This window comes from Schistocerca gregaria, chromosome 2, assembly GCF_023897955.1.
Source record: "Schistocerca gregaria isolate iqSchGreg1 chromosome 2, iqSchGreg1.2, whole genome shotgun sequence".
Classification (NCBI taxonomy): Eukaryota; Metazoa; Arthropoda; class Insecta; order Orthoptera; family Acrididae; genus Schistocerca; species Schistocerca gregaria.
Genome location: NC_064921.1, coordinates 207,085,924 through 207,102,939, shown reverse-complemented (window position 1 = coordinate 207,102,939; position 17,016 = coordinate 207,085,924).

The following is a 17,016-nucleotide window of genomic DNA, read 5'->3' as shown; positions in this document are numbered from 1 at the left end:
TCATGACCAGGGGCCAATTTGCACTCTGGCCAGAGGATAAGTGCAAGGTCTTGCAATCGAGTTTACTGTGCGTGACTGTCCCATCAACCCCCCATCCACCTGAACAATTCCACCTGTACACCCCCTACACTGAGGACATCACCAAATTCCTCACCTTAGCCCTCCAAAATGTTCACCCTTTCCAATGCGCCAACTCGCCGCCTGCTCCAACTTTCACCTCAACATCTTCGCCACTTAGTCCCACAACCAAGTCCACTTCGCCTTCACCCACCTCAATACCCTATTTTAAGCCTCTTTCCTCCCCTCTCTTCAGCCCGTCGCTCTTCCCATCATAGCATGGTACGAGTGTCGCATCCTATTCCAGAACATCTGCTCCTTACACCCTCTCCCACCACCTTGCTCCTGAACAAAACCTTTCTGCAGCCCTACCATACTATCCACACCTCTCCCTATGTCCTCCACCACACTGATACTCCTGGTCCTTGAGTGCAGGGTAGAGTCGCCATTGGCCACCTTAAGCACATCCCCTCTCTCACCATTACCTGCACCACTATCTATGTCCACTACACTTCTCCTCTTCCCTATGGCTTCATTTCCCACATTGCCCACACCTTCTCCACCTATGTGATTGCTGCTGACATTAACATCCATAGCTGCTCCTCTGCCGCCCTTTGGCAGTGGCATCAGTTCCTTCTCACAATCCAAGGTGACCTTGTTCCTATTCCCCAGCACACCCGTCCCAAAAGCAACACCACCCCCAATGTTATTGCCTCCATGAACCTTTTTGGGTGTATCGCTGTCAACATCTTTGACCCCACAGGTAGCGACCACCACCCCATCCTTCTCATCATAATGTCTGCTCACCATCTGCCTCTGGCTCCTCATCCTGCACCCCCTCCCAAGGTACTCCATGACTACTGCTGTGTCAACTGGGATTCCTACCGCGAATCGATCGCCACCCACTTCGAAAACCACCCTCTTACCTATCACCATCCTGATGACATCGTCCACACCTCGTTCTACCTTCAGAAGTCCATTATTGGTTCTGTCGAGGCCCGTATTCCAACTAAAACCACCCACCTCCACCATTCCACTCTCCCTCCATGAGCTGCCCTCCTCCTCTGTGAATCCCACCACCTCTATTGCTCCTTCCTGTGTACTCGTGACAGGGGTGATCTCCAACACCACCAGCAAATACAGTGACATGTATGGAACTTTACTCCAGCAAAGAAACGCTGAGACTGTCGCCAGACCTGTACATGACTCAACGCCACCCTCCCCATCAACTCCTTCAAGTACTGGTCATCCTTCCATTGCCTTACTGGTTCCCATTCTGCTCCCCATTACCCCCTTCTCCATAATGACTGCCCCCTTCCCGATAACCTCAGTAAGGCCAACCACTTCGTTTCCCACCATTCCGAGGTCTTCTCCATCTCCCACTTTGGTTATTCTTTTTTCCTCAACATCATGGAGTGCACTGATACCTCAGGGGTGGCAGGAGGGGGTTTAGCTTCACCCTTGTGGGAGTAGGTGGGGTGGTGGACATTGCAGGTAATACAGGGAGGAGAGGTGGCAGGGTTGGGGCAGTTTTGAGAGAGAGGGAGGCCTTGCAATGAGGACAGGTTGGGGGGGGGGGGGCTTTGCATTTGGGAGTCAGGTGATTATTGTACATGAGGCAGCGCTGGCAGCAGTAGGATTGGGCGGTGGTGGAAAATCAGGGCACCCTGGGTGAGGAAGTGGTCGATGGAGGGGGCAGACTCCAAAAGGATCTGCATGGGACTGGAGGCATTGTGGATATGTCAGGCAGAGCGGATTTCCAGGTCTGGGTATGAGTTCAGTTCCACCAACACCTCATCCTCCATGATCACGTGGCTAAGCTTGGTGATCATGGTGGTGTAGGTGGGGCGACAGGGAGGCTGGGGCTGAAGAGGAGAGGAAGAGGAGAAGAAGGGTGTCAGGGATGCTTGGGGGCCAAACATGATGCACTGGAGTTTACGGAAGAGGTCTGCATGAAAAGAGGGGGAGGGGGCTTGATGAGGATGGAGTCCCTGTAGGGAATAAGTTGGTACCTCCATGGCGAGGGTACAGGGCATCAAGGAACTTGGGGTCTGGGGTTGACAGGAAAAAGGTGTAGAGGGTGGGGGCTGGGGAATGGGTGTCAAGAGGAGGGGTGCAGTCCATGGAGATGATGCTGGGAGGGGGGGGTATAGGCTGTGACTTTTTGTGGGAAGTTGTGGAAACAGAGTCGGCAATGACGCACTTCTGTGGTTTATTGGAGAGTGTAGGCTAGGAGGAGGGGAGAGGGACAAGGAGGAGAGGGATATGGTGGGCAGCAGATCCTGTAGGTGCGGTAGAGGTACTGGCTCTGTGGTGGCGATGACGTAATGTTTGTGGGGGACACAGATGATGAAGGGCGATTGGGGGGGGGGGGGGTGGAGAGGGAGCCGGCCACCTGAGGGATGGCAGCATGGGCTGCAGCAGAGGCACACATGAGGTTGGGGGCAGGAGAGGGAGCAGTTGCGGGTGTGGAGGCTGAGGGAAGGGTGTAGATGTGAGGGTAAACAGCAGGTGAGGAGATAGTGGAATGGTTGAGTGGGGGGGGGGGGGGAGGAGAGGCGAGGTATAAGGAGGGAGACCCGGGGTGACACTCCAGGAACTGACAGTGAAAGTGGGGGAGGGGGAGATGTAGATGACAGTTGAGGTGGGAAGGCTCATGGCGTGTGGGCAGGCGGCCAGACAGGTGGGCGGGCAGGACCAAGCTTCCGAGTAAATGCTTCGGTAAGCATGATTTGCCAAGAAATTATAGCCTTTTGCAAGGCATTTAGCAACGTTAAAAAAGCTCTTTTTTCTAGTGATATTCACACTGAAACTGTGACTGTGGCATATCCGTCATTGCACGTTGCTGGCGATGCTTCGAATTTTTGGGCTTTGAAAGTTTTAATGGTAGATATCACCCTGTGGAATGCACTCATTCTCTTGAAGAATAGTAGTAAATATCAGAGCAAAAATTGAAATACTAGAATTCATGTTTTTCATTTTCAAATACTGTTGATTATGTAAAATTTGTAATGATAAGGTCTGTTTTTAATAAGATTTCAAATAGTTATTTCATTTGTAAATAATTAGATTTTATTCTGTGCTGCCACAAAAAATATTGATGTCACTGATGCGACAAATTTTCACAGCAATAAAAGAAAAACGAATTAAGATTCGATTTGAACATGGAGCGCGAAAATTCGAAATGTGCTCTTAGCTACTCCCCTACTGACTCGCTTAGTTTAACGCTACACTCACAAACCGAGGAAGTAGCATAAAAACTTTGAGTGTCGTTTTCTCGGAAACTATTGCGTATTGGCTTCTACGACATAATAGGTGTCCCTTTATTTTCATCCTTCTCTTACCAAGAGAAGTTTCGGCTGTGGGTAGAGTGACCTATGGCGGCTTCCCCTTGTTAACCATGATTTCCAAAAAAGGGTGCCTTGTGGAGACTGGAAGCGTTGCAAGTTTCCGGGTCAGAAATTTTGGAAATTTGTGGTAAGTTTCTGTGGCACCAAACTGCTGAAGTCATCAGTTCCTAGGCTTACACACACTAATTAATGTAACTTAAAGTAACTTGCGCTAAGGACAACACACACACATTCCCATGCCCGAGGGAGGACTCGAACCTCCGATGGGAAGAGTCGCGCGACCCGTGACAAGACGCCCTAGATCGCGCGGCTGTCTCGCGTGGGTCTGGGTCAGCAAAACGAATTTGGAACTTATTCGAAGGTAATCCTATCACTACAGAGGTTACGATGTTATAGAACTGAAGCCTTGTCTTTTCTCACCGCGTGGATCAAGTTGAGACTGATGAGCCTTATCTAAAACGTGTCGTTAGTACCAAGGCAATGGAAAATGATCCTGTTCCATCTACAAATTTTTCGACCTACGGCATACTTGTGGCACATAGAGATCACAAGCTCCATCATACCGTGACTACGATGACAATACCAGCGGGTGGCAGACACCCCCCTTCGCAACCTCGAGTTATTAAAGTAAGACTCTAAAACGACTCGAAGAGATCTTCAGTGACATATATATGGCGTTCGTGATCTGTGTAGGGGGCGACTTCAAAACAAGAATACATATGGAAGAAATAATTTACGTTTGAACTCTAAATGTTTGCTTTATTTCATCAACGTCGTTTCATTTAAATTTTTTCCTTACTAACGTTCTAAATTTTCAGATTATTCCACGGTGAAGCAAAGAGTGAGGTGTCTCGTCTCCATGCGTATTTGTCCTTCGGGTTTTGCCCTATTTATGTATTCCTCAACATTTTACTTAAGCAAGAGCTGACGAGTTGTTGTTTCGGGAGCATTGTTAAGCCTTTATAACAGACTCGAAGGTGAAATGAAATTAGCATTGTCCACTGAGTGTCAGATTCGGCGGCATGTACCGTAATGGTTTACACAGGAGTTTGTTTTAAACTTAAAGTTCAGTAATACTTTTTTTGCTGTCTGTCTTAAGTAGTCTGAAAATAGCTCATTCATCAACTGCTTTTATTGACAAAGCATCACTAGTAGTTATACTGCACTCGTTACGAATTGACGATACCTTGTGTCCCTTCGATTTTAGAGACTGAATGACAGTTTTGCTTCAGAGTGCCATGTTCGAGACATTATGGCTGAGAAAATGTATTCTATCTGTTGCTAGTCTAATAGAAAAAAGGCAACGTTGCAGAATATGTTAGCAACTACGTTGGCCGTCGATTTACTTTCTGGAGCGGTTCATAATCGTTCTGGTAAATTTATTTGTATTTTCTTGTCTTTTGGATTAAATATTCTAAATTAACCTCGACTAAGGCGTGACTTAGAGCTAAAAAACTTTTATTTGTGAGCCCATGAAGCTGATATCAACATAAACGGCAGCTTATTTCACCGTTTATGTTGCGAATTCTCCATCTTAGCCGTCACTGAGGCAACAATGAAGCGATGTCTCCTAGAGTTTACCTAGCTTCGCCGTAAAGTTTGTGAGAATTACGGGGAAGACTGTATAAGTTTACGGTTCTGATCTTGTTGGAGACAATGTTTTTACTTCTTCTGTAAAAGAGGCAGCAATAGGTAGATTGACAATCAGTAAAGAAAACTTAAGACAACTTCCCCCCATAATTTTTGTTGCTACCTTGTTTCTGTAACCTATAGATCTAAGTGTGAAAAACTTGCAGAACTTAACACTTCTTAATGCCTGATTTTTCTGCTTCTCTCAGTTTTGTTGAATTATTCGTGGCACAGAATGATTTGTTAACTGGGTTTCGTTACGTAGGCCTATCTACCTCTGTTGCTACATTTCCATACTTTCGTGGTAGTCCTTTCTGTAACACTACTTCACTATCGCTGTGGACTGAACGTAGTCACGTATAGTTTTGAAGCCAAAAGTGATTATTATCCTGCTAATTCGTGAAAATTTTGATTACTTTCGTCTATTAAAGAACCTCTTTTTTGTAACATTAGGATGATAAGTTTTACTTCATTTGAATTAGTACCGAGCATACTATATACCGTTTTTTTATTAGTTTATTTAACACAAAGATAAACGTGATTGATAAATTAATGACCATCGATATAGTCTCTCACATTACCTAAAACAGCCTTGTAATGCCCGGATGATTTTTGACTTCACGCCTGCAGACTGTGTGTAGGTAGCCCTTCATCCCCCTGCAAGCTATGCTGCGTAACAGACAGCAAAATTGTGGAGTGCAGCATAAGGATAAGGGGAGAGAGTCTCGCGAATTTGTTATGGACTGTACATTGCCGATGAAGTTGTAATTCTGTTAGAGACGGCAAAAGAGAAATTTGTTACAGTGTCCTACCTGAAGGCAACTGTATGGATCTTGAAGCTTTCAAAGTTTTTTTATTTATTTTTTATTTTTTATCGAAGCTGAGTACCTACTGACGTGACTTCAGTGAAAATTCCCTGAAAATATTCCCACTTTTATACAAAACTTATCCCATGAAAGAAAAGTGACTTTAATTAACTGCTATTTCTTTGATACGTTCAGCACTAGGAAAGACTTTCATAGCAAAAAATAGTTCAAATGGCTCTGAGCACTATGGGACTTAATATCTGAGTTCATCAGTCCCCTAGAACTTAAAACTATTCAAACCTAACTAACCTAAGAACATCACACACATCCATGCCCAAGGCAGGATTGGAACCTGCGACCGTAGCGGTTGCGTGGTTCCAGACTGAAGCGCCTAGAACAACTCGGCCACACTGGCCCGCACTTTCATAGCGCAACGAGTAATTTAAGGCGAACTTGAACATGTGTTCCACTGAATGCAAGATTGCAATCAGCGAACTCTAATCTCCTGATGCTATCTGCAAGTATATTTGTACCCTTTCTTTTAGAGAGACTTTGACCTAACACCTGTTCACAATGAACTTGAAGCACATAATCACTCCAGATGTACTTATGACCAGTAGGAATTCTTGAAACACTCAGCAACACATATATACCTTATACATACTGTAAAATGGATGCAAAGAATGTGTAAATAGTTCTGGTGACGACAGATTGTCTGAAGAACGATTATGCTGAAGGCAGAATGTGTCTAGTGGATTGTGCTCGCATCAACTAATTTAAGTAAGGATAAGTGAGGACAAAAAACATGTTTGTTGTTAGAAATCACTGTGTGATCGAAATACCAGAAGACCAATTTAAAATAACTTCCGCTTATTCGATAAAAAAGTGTGAAATTGCCATAGCAAAGTTACATTTGTCCTCTAATAAAACACATGGATAATTACTCGTATTTAACCAAGTACTTCAGTTGGAACAGAAAGAAACCCATACAATCTTAACTTCATAATAAATTAGTGGGATAGAAACGTGGCCATGGTCTACAGTCACAGATGAATAGAATGGAATCCCATATTGTTCCTTGGAACAAAGCCTCTCGCTTTGAACAACAAACTGCCCTTGTTTACAACAAGGCGATGTCCATAAAGTTTAACAACCCGAAAAAGTTCTGGTCTTACGTAAAATCGTAAAGTGGATCGAAAGCTACAATCCATCACTCGTTAACCAGTCTGGTGCGGTAATAGAAGAAGGCAAAAAGAAAACTGGACATCTGAATTTAGCGTTTGAGAAATCATTCACTCCGGAGGAGCGTGCAAACTTCCGTCGTTTGAACGTCGCACAGACTCCCGTGTTGAGGACATAGTAGTAGGCATCCCTAGCATAGAGAAGCACCTTAAAGAGTTTACAAGATATATACACCAGACCCAGACGGAATCCCTATTCGTAGAGTAGCTACGCTAAGGCAGTGGCCCCTTACTTAGCTTGCATTTACAGTCCCAAGCGACTGGAGAAAAGAACTGGTGACTCTTGTATATAAGAAAGTAAAAGAACGACCTCGCAAAATTACAGACCAGTATCCTTAACCTCGGACTGCTGCAGAAGTCTCGAACATATTCTCAGTTCCTATATCATAAACTTCCTTGAGACGGTAGAGTTTCTGTCCACAAATCAGCGCCGATTCGGAAAATAGCGCTCGTGCGTGCGAAACTCAGCTTGCCCTTTTATCACATGATATCACTTTGGATGAAAGCAACAGGCAGATTCCATACTCCCAGGTTTACGGAAAGCATTTGACACGTTGCCTGGCTACAGGGTGTTAATAAAGGTAACGAATGTTCCCAGATATGTCACTGGCTCGAAGGTTTCTTAAGTAACAGAACCCTGTACGTTGTTCTCGACAGCGAGTGTCTATCAGAGAGAAGGATATAATCAGGAGTGCCCCAGGGAAGTGTGATAGGACCGGTTTGGCGAATAGGACTGACAGCAATCTGCGACTGTTTGCTGATGATGCTGTGGTGTACGGGAAGATGAAGACGTTGAGTGACTGTAGGAGGATACAGGATGACGTAGACAAAATTTATGGATGGTGGGATGAATGACAGCTTCGTCTAAGTGTAGCAACGGTTAAGTTAATGCAGATCGATAGAAAAAACGATCTCCCCCGGCCCCCCCCATGAACCATGGACCTTGCCGTTGGTGGGGCGGCTTGCGTGCCTCAGCGATACAGATAGCCGTACCGCAGGTACAACCACAACGGAGGGGTATCTGTTGAGAGGCCAGACAAACGTGTGGTTCCTGAAGAGGGGCAGCAGCCTTTTCAGTAGTTGCAAGGGCAACAGTCTGGATGATTGACTGATCTGGCCTTGTAACATTAACCAAAACGGCCTTGCTGTGCTGGTACTGCGAACGGCTGAAAGCAAGGGGAAACTACGGCCGTAATTTTTCCCGAGAGCATGCAGCTTTACTGTATGATTAAATGATGATGGCGTCCTCTTGTGTAAAATATTCCGGAGGTAAAATAGTCCCCCATTCGGATCTCCGAGCGGGGACTTGTCAAGAGGATGTCGTTATCAGGAGAAAGAAAACTGGCGTTCTACGGATCGGAGCGTGGAATGTCAGATCCCTTAATCGGGCAGGTAGGTTAAAAAATTTAAAAAGGGAAATGGATAGGTTAAAGTTAGACATAGTGGGAATTAGTGAAGTTCGGTGGCAGGAGGAACAAGACTTCTGGCCAGGTGAATACATGGTTATAAATACAAAATCAAATAGGGGTAATGCAGGAGTAGGTTCAATAATGAATAGGAAAATAGGAATGCGGGTAAGCTACTACAAACATCACAGTGACCGCATTATTGTGGCCAAGATAGATACGAAGCCCACACCTACTACAGTAGTACAAGTTTATATGCCAACTAGCTCCGCAGATGGCGAAGAAATTGAAGAAATGTATGATGAAATAAAAGAAGTTATTCAGATATTGAAGGGAGACGAAAATTTAATAGTCATGGGTGACTGGAATTCGGTAGTAGGAAACGGGAGAGAAGGAAACGTAGTATATGAATATGGATTGGCGCTAAGAAATGAAAGAGGAAGCCGCCTGGTGGAATTTTGCACAGAGCACAACTTAATCATAGCTAACACTGGGTTTAGGAATCATGAAGGAAGGTTGTATACATGGAAGAACCCTGGAGATGCTAAAAGGTATCACATAGATTATATGATGATAAGACAGAGATTTAGGAACCAGGTTTTAAATTGTAAGACATTTCCAGGGGCAGATGTGAACTCTGACCACAATCTATTGGTTATGACCTGTAGATTAAAACTGAAGAAACTGCAAAAAGGTGGGAATTTCAGGAGATGGGACTTGGATAAACTGAAAGAACCAGAGGTTGTACAGAGTTTCAGGGAGAGCATAAGGGAACAATTGACAGGAATGGGGGAAAGAAATCCAGTAGAAGAAGAATGGGTAGCTTTGAGGGATGAAGTAGTGAAGGCAGCAGAGGACCACGTAGGTAAAAAGACGAGGGCTAGTAGAAATCCTTGGGTAACAGAAGAAATACTGAATTTAATTGATGAAAGGAGAAAATATAAAAATGCAGTAAATGAAGCAGGCAAAAAGGAATACAAACGTCTCAAAAATGAGATCGACAGGAAGTGCAAAATGGCGAAGCAGGGATGGCTAGAGGACAAATGTAAGGATGTAGAGGCTTATCTCACTAGGGGTAAGATAGATACTGCCCACAGGAAAATTAAAGAGACCTTTGGAGATACGAGAACCACTTGTGTGAACATCAAGAGCTCAGATGGAAACCCAGATCTAAGCAAAGACGGGAAAGCAGAAAGGTGGAAGGAGTATATAGAGGGTCTATACAAGGGCGATGTACTTGAGGACAATATTACGGAAATGGAAGAGGATGTAAATGAAGATGAAATGGGAGATACGATGTTTCGTGAAGGATTTGACAGAGCACTGAAAGAGGTGAGTCGAAACAAGGCCCCCGGAGTAGACAACATTCCATTGGAACTACTGACGGCCTTGGGAGAGCAAGTCCTGTTAAACCTCTACCATCTGGTGAGCAAGATGTATGAAACATGTGAAATACCCTCAGACTTCAAGAACAATATAATAATTCCAATCCCAAAGAAAGCAGGTGTTGACAGATGTGAAAATTACCGAACAGTCAGTTTAATAAGCCACAGCTGCAAAATACTAACACGAATTCTTTACAGACGAATGGAAAAGCTAGTAGAAGCTGACCTCGGGGAAGATCAGTTTGGATTCCGTAGAAATACTGGAACACGTGAGGCAATATTTACCTTACGACTTATCTTAGAAGAAAGATAAAGGAAACGGAAACCTACGGTTCTAGTATTTGTAGACTTAGAGAAAGCTTTTGACAATGTTGACTGGAATACTCTCTTTCAAATTCTAAAGGTGGCAGGGGTAAAATACAGGGAGCGAAAGGCTATTTACAATTTGTACAGAAACCAGATGGCAGTTATAAGAGTCGAGGGACATGAAAGGGAAGCAGTGGTTGGGAAGGGAGTAAGACAGGGTTGTAGCCTCTCCCCGATGTTATTCAATCTGTATATTGAGCAAGCAGTAAAGGAAACAAAAGAAAAATTCGGAGTAGGTATTAAAATCCATGGAGAAGAAATAAAAACTTTGAGGTTCGCCGATGACATTGTAATTTTGTCAGAGACAGCAAAGGACTTGGAAGAGCAGTTGAATGGAATGGACAGTGTCTTGAAAGGAGGATATAAGGTGAACATCAACAAAAGCAAAACGAGGATAATGGAATGTAGTCGAATTAAGTCGGGTGATGCTGAGGGAATTAGATTAGGAAATGAGACACTTAAAGGAGTAAAGGAGTTTTGCTATTTGGGGAGCTAAATAACTGATCATGGTGGAAGTAGAGAGGATATAAAATGTAGACTGGCAATGGGAAGGAAAGCGTTTCTGAAGAAGAGAAATTTGTTAACATCGAGTATAGATTTAAGTGTCAGGAAGTCATTTCTGAAAGTATTTGTATGGAGTATAGCCATGTATGGAAGTGAAACATGGACCATAAATAGTTTGGACAAGAAGAGAATAGAAGCTTTTGAAATGTGGTGCTACAGAAGAATGCTGAAGATTAGATGGGTAGATCACATAACTAATGAGGAGGTATTGAACAGGATTGGGGAGAAGAGGAGCTTGTGGCACAACTTGACCAGAAGAAGGGATAGGTTGGTAGGACATGTTCTGAGGTATCAAGGGATCACCAATTTAGCATTGGAGGGTAAAATTCGTAGAGGGAGACCAAGAGATGAATACACTAAGCAGATTCAGAAGGATGTAGGCTGCAGTAGGTACTGGGAGATGAAGAAGCTTGCACAGGATAGAGTAACATGGAGAGCTGCATCAAACCAGTCTCAGGACTAAAGACAACAACAACAACAACAACAATGTTCGAATACTGCATTCGTAGTGTCCTGCTCGACACAGTCACATCGATTAAATATCTAGGCGAGCCGCTGCAAAGCGATATGAAATGGAACCAACACCTAGGTGCAGTAGTAGTGAAGGCGAATGGTCGATTTTGCTTTACTGGGAAAATTCCATGAAAGTGTGGTTCACCTGTGAAGGAAGCTGCGTACAGCGCACTAGTGCGATCCATTCTTCAGTACAGCTCGAGTGTTTATGATCCGCACCAAGTCGGATTAAAGGAAGACTCGAAGAAGTTCAGAGGCGCGCTGCTGGATTTGTTACCGGCAGGTTCGATCAACACACGAGTATTTCGAAGATGCTTCGTGAACTCGAATGCGGTAGGTAGGAAGACGACATTATTTTCTGGGAACATTAGTCAGTAAATTTATAGAACCGACACTGCAAACTAACTGCAGAACGATTCTGCTATTGCACAACGTATATATCGTGAAAGGGCCACGAATATAAAAGAAATTAGGGCTTGTACGGAGGCATATAGAAGATAGTCCTTTTGCCCTCGCTCTATATGTAAGTGGGAAAAGAAAGGAATTGACTAGTATTGGTACATGATACCCTCCGCCTTGCACCATTCGTTGGCTAGAAAAGTATACAGTGTGAATCACCTAAGACTTGCAGTGCAAATATTGCGGAAGTGGAAAGCGCTATTGATGTGCGGTTTTGAAAATGGTTCGAATGGCTCTGAGCACGATGGGACTTAACTTCTGAGGTCATCAGTCCCCTATAACTTAGAACTACTTAAATTTAAGTAACATAAGGACATCACACACACCCATGCCCGAGGCAGGAGTCCAACCTGCGGTCGCACGATTCCAGACTGTAGCACCTAGAACCGCTCGGCCATCCCGGCCGGCTGTGCGGTTTTCACAGAATGAAATGGTAGTCAATACTAATACTAAGAAAGTGTATTTTTGTGCAAACATACACTTTTTACACGGAAAAATGCCCACTGACAGTAACAATCTAAAAGGAGGTTAAATCAGAATGCCAATGGAGTTTGTTTCACAACTCTAGTTCGATTCGTTTACAAGGTACCGTATTTTGGAAAGTTCCTGCACCGACCCTTGTGCAGTACCTGTGACAGCACATACTAAAGAAGAACACAAGTGCATACTCTAATGTGGTATGGAACGAGAGCTGCACATGTGCTAGCATTTCAGTAGAGATGTCCGAGTAGGCTGCAATAACATGCCATTGCATACCATTGGATGTAGTTGGTATGTTCTTGTACATCTACATCTACATTTATACTCCGCAAGCCACCCAACTGTGTGTAGCGGAGGGCACTTTACGTGGCACTGTCATTACCTCCCTTTCCTGTTCCACTCGCGTATGGTTCGCGGGAAGAACTACTGCCGGAAAGCCTCCGTGTGCGCTCGAATCTCTCTAATTTTACATTCGTGCTCTCCTCGGGAGGTATAAGCAGGGAGAAGCAATACATTCTATACCTCATCCAGAAACGCACCCTCTCTAAACCTTGACAGCAAGCTACACCGCGATGCAGAGCGCCTCTCTTGAAGAGTCTGCCACTTGAGTTTGCTAAACATCTCCGTAACTCTATCACGCTTACCAAATAACCCTATGACGAAACGCGCCGCTCTTCTTTGGATCTTCTCTGTCTATGGAACAGATGAGCAATACTGAAGTAAAGGCCGAACGAGCGTTTTGTTGATGGACTACATTTTCTAAAGACTCTCCCAATGAATCTCAACCTGGCACCCGCCTTACCAACAATTAATTTTATATGATCATTCCACTTCAAATCGTTCCGTACGCATACTCCCAGATATTTTACAGAAGTAACTGCTACCAGTGTTTGTTCCACTATCATATAATCATACAATAAAGGATCCTTCTTTCTATGGATTCGCAATACATTACATTTGTCTATGTTAAGGGTCAGCTGCCACTCCCTGCACCAAGTGCCTATCCGCTGCAGATCTTCCTGCATTCGCTGCAATTTTCTAATGCTGCAACTTCTCTGTGTACTATAGCATCATCCGCGAAAAGCCGCTTGGAACTTCCGACACTATCTACTTGGTGATTTATATATATTGTGAAAAGCAATGGTCCCATAACACTCCCTTGTGGCACGCCAGAGGTTACTTTATAGACGTCTCTCCATTGGAAACAACATGCTGTGTTCTGTTTGCTAAAAACTCTTTAATCCAGCCACACAGCTGGTTTGATATTCCGTAGGCTCTTACTTTGTTTATCAGGTGACAGGTTGCCCCACACTGTACAAGGTACAGGTCGCCTGCTTTCAATCAAATTGGTGAAGACTTGCTGTAGTATGTAGTGCAATATGGGCTTAACAGCCATCATGCTGGTACCACAGGTTTCTCCTTGTTTGCAGAGGAACGTCTACTAGCATCTTTGTAAGATATTCTGGTAAGAGGCTGCGATACTTATGCGCGTTCTGTGTTCCGTCTATGAAACACTGGCCTGTGAGCTGATAGTTCACTATTCCAAACTACACGTTTACGCTCCATTTACGATGACGTTCTAACTGACGAAGCCGATGGGGACTATCAGCAGATCAATAGAGCATGTTTCGGCGGTTTACGTGGCCACGATCGGTAAATGTGCCTTCATCACTAAACAAGATACTTGATATCTCTGGAGATCCTGTCTTAATGTCTACGTACAGAATTTAATACGATACTCATAATCGTTTCCATGTACAGATCTTGATGGAAAGAGATGTGGTAGGGTTGGAATCTATGTCGATGGAGAATGCGTAGGACAGTTGTCTGACTCATGGCACTTCCTCGTGCAAATGCGCAGGAGCTAAAGTGCGGACCAGCTGCTACAGCAAAAGAACAATAATTTCCTGCTCTTCTGTTGTCACTTGTTTCCTTCTGTTACGTTTTCTAGGTGCTACAGTGCCACTTTCATGTAACTTCTTGAAGAGACTGATAAACAATTGGCCCGCCGGGATGGCCGAGCGGTTCTAGGCACTACCGTCTGGAACCGCGCGACCGCTACGGTCGCAGGTTCGAATCCTGCCTCGGGCATTGATGTGTGTGACGTCCTTAAGTTAGTTAGGTTTAAGTAGTTCTAAGTTCGAGGGGACTGATGACCTCAGAAGTTTAGTTCCATAGTGCTCAGAGCCATTTGAACCATTTTTTGATAAATAGTTGCCGAGATGTAAACAACGAACTGCATTCTTACTACGCTCTCTATACACGACGAACATGTCATCTTTTTCTGCACTTATAAATCCCATCGTCGACTCACAATCTACTGCTAGAACTGTCCCACACTAAATGACTAGAAAGTCACAATGCTCGAGGAACACACACGCACACTATAAGCAAACATAACAACATCATACTTAGCAACTATACAGGTTGAATGGCAGAAACGAGTGTGGATATGGCAACTTTTCAAAATACGACATCTCGTCAACTACTCGAACTAGAATCCTTCAACAAACCACACTGACATTCTGATGTATTCTGCTTTTAGCTTGTTAATATCAATAGACACTGTTCCATCTCAAAAAAGTTTGTTTGCAGATACTACACTTTCTACGTATTTTTATAATCTTTCTATTGGCTAACAGTACGAGCCCCTGACTACCAATCCATTCCGCGAAAAGCACATATCAGTAGTACTTTTCCATATCCGCAATATTTACGCTGCAAGTTTTAGGTGTTTCACCGTTTAGATGTAGACGCAGATGTAGAAATACTACGCGCATGCAAGCTACTATCTCGTTGCAAATACTTGTAGACTGCAACATACAAAATGTCCTTAGGAATGAAATATCAGACAAAGTTTGTGCAGGCAGCGTCCTCGTACAGAATGTAGCCCCAACACGACCGGAAACATAAGCGTACTTGTGTTTGGCCGCCAACTCGAGTACATTGCTCAAACTCTGCAGCATTGACTCTGGCCGGATTGGCCAGCTAATTACTCGTCCGTATCATAGCGTTGGTAGATGTACATGCACTGTGCAGCCAAAGACTTTGGCATTCGTATTAGATGAAATAAACGCCTAATGTGTCTTTGTGGCTCACCAGTGACTAATATCTCTCGGAATGATAAATGATTTGAAAGATGTTTTCAAAAGAATGGCTTTGAGCGCGTTGCCTTATACATAAGTGAGACGTGGACGATAATAAATGCAGATAAGAATAGAATAAAAACTTTTGAAATGTGGCGGTAAAGAAGAATGTTGAAAATGAAGTGGGTAGTTCGAATAACTAGTGGGTAGGTACGAAATCTGTGTTATGGTCCGAAGATCACTGTGGCACACCACACTCGTCAATGTACATCGATACCACAGACATTAGAATGTCTCGCAGCAATACACTACGACGAATGGGAGTGGCTAAAGAAGACACGCCCTCTTCCTCTGTCTCTCTCTTTCTCTCTCTCTCTCTCTCTCTCTCTCTCTCTCTCTCTCTCTCTCTCTTTCCCTCTCCCTCCCTCCGTCACACGAAGGCCAAAATAAAGCCGAGCAGAAAAGCGCTCCACCCAGTTTATGTCCTCAGCTGAAGCAGTCGACATCGTGGAGTAGGACTAAGTCCCACATGGAAATGTCATGTTGTAAATGTTGAAAACTGAATTTGAAGAGAAGTGTTTGCTAATTACTGCATAAAGTGACCATTAAGTCAATGACAACTGTAAAATATCAGGGACTCCTGTGACAAACGATTGTGTCAAGTTAAGTAAATCATTTTATTATCCAATAACGAAGTCAACTAATATTTCATCAGTTGTAGTTCCAGCGAGCTGTCTCCTAGGGAAATCAAAGAACCCACAGTTATGGCTGGACGAGCTTAGTTCCGTCTGGTCATAACAGTAACAAATGGCAGAAAAGAAATATATTGGCACAATTTAACTGAAAATGGGATCAGTCGCTTTAGGTCCTGAAACATCAAGGAATCGTCAGTCTGATAATGGAAGGAAGTTTGGAGGATAAAAATTGTAGAGGGAGACAAAGGCTTGGAGACAGTAAGCAGTTTCGTATTGATTAAAGGTGCAGTAGCTATGCAGAGATAAATGGGGTTGTGCAGGATAAACTAGTGTGAAGAGTTGCAACAAACCAATCTTCGACTGAAGACCACAACAACAAGAACCTCATATATCTACGGAAACAAATGCAGTTTATTACTGTCAACGAATTCTGACAAAACGTACCGCATTCATCAAATGGTACTTGCAAGCCACTAAAAACTCTAGGATATGATCTGAGGCATTTAACTATGAATCACGAGCGCACGTACTAAACCGCATCACCCACGAGAAACTGGAAAAACTGATCGAAATTCCACACCCGCGAACGGGAACACACTTGAAACTTTCTCTGTTGCAAATCTAAGTTCGTTAATCACCGTGGATCACTGTTACTGTATAAGAAACCAGCAGAATTATTAAACAATCACTCCAATCCTGAGGACAAAACATCTGCCTCCTACTTCACAATGGAGCGCTAACTGCCGACTCCTCAATTTCGCGACCTCCAAGCCACTCCCGTGCCGCTACCGATAAGGATTATGCACGAGCCTGCTGACACACCAACCTGAAATGATAAATGGCGCAACGATAGTGTCAAACTCCTCTCCAAGGGCGCTAGTGGCTGTTTCGGCTGAAAACCATACGTCACGTGCTCGAGTCCCAGACATATCGTGCGACCGGAGTCTATCTCCCCGGTATTGGGTCTCACACAGCACCG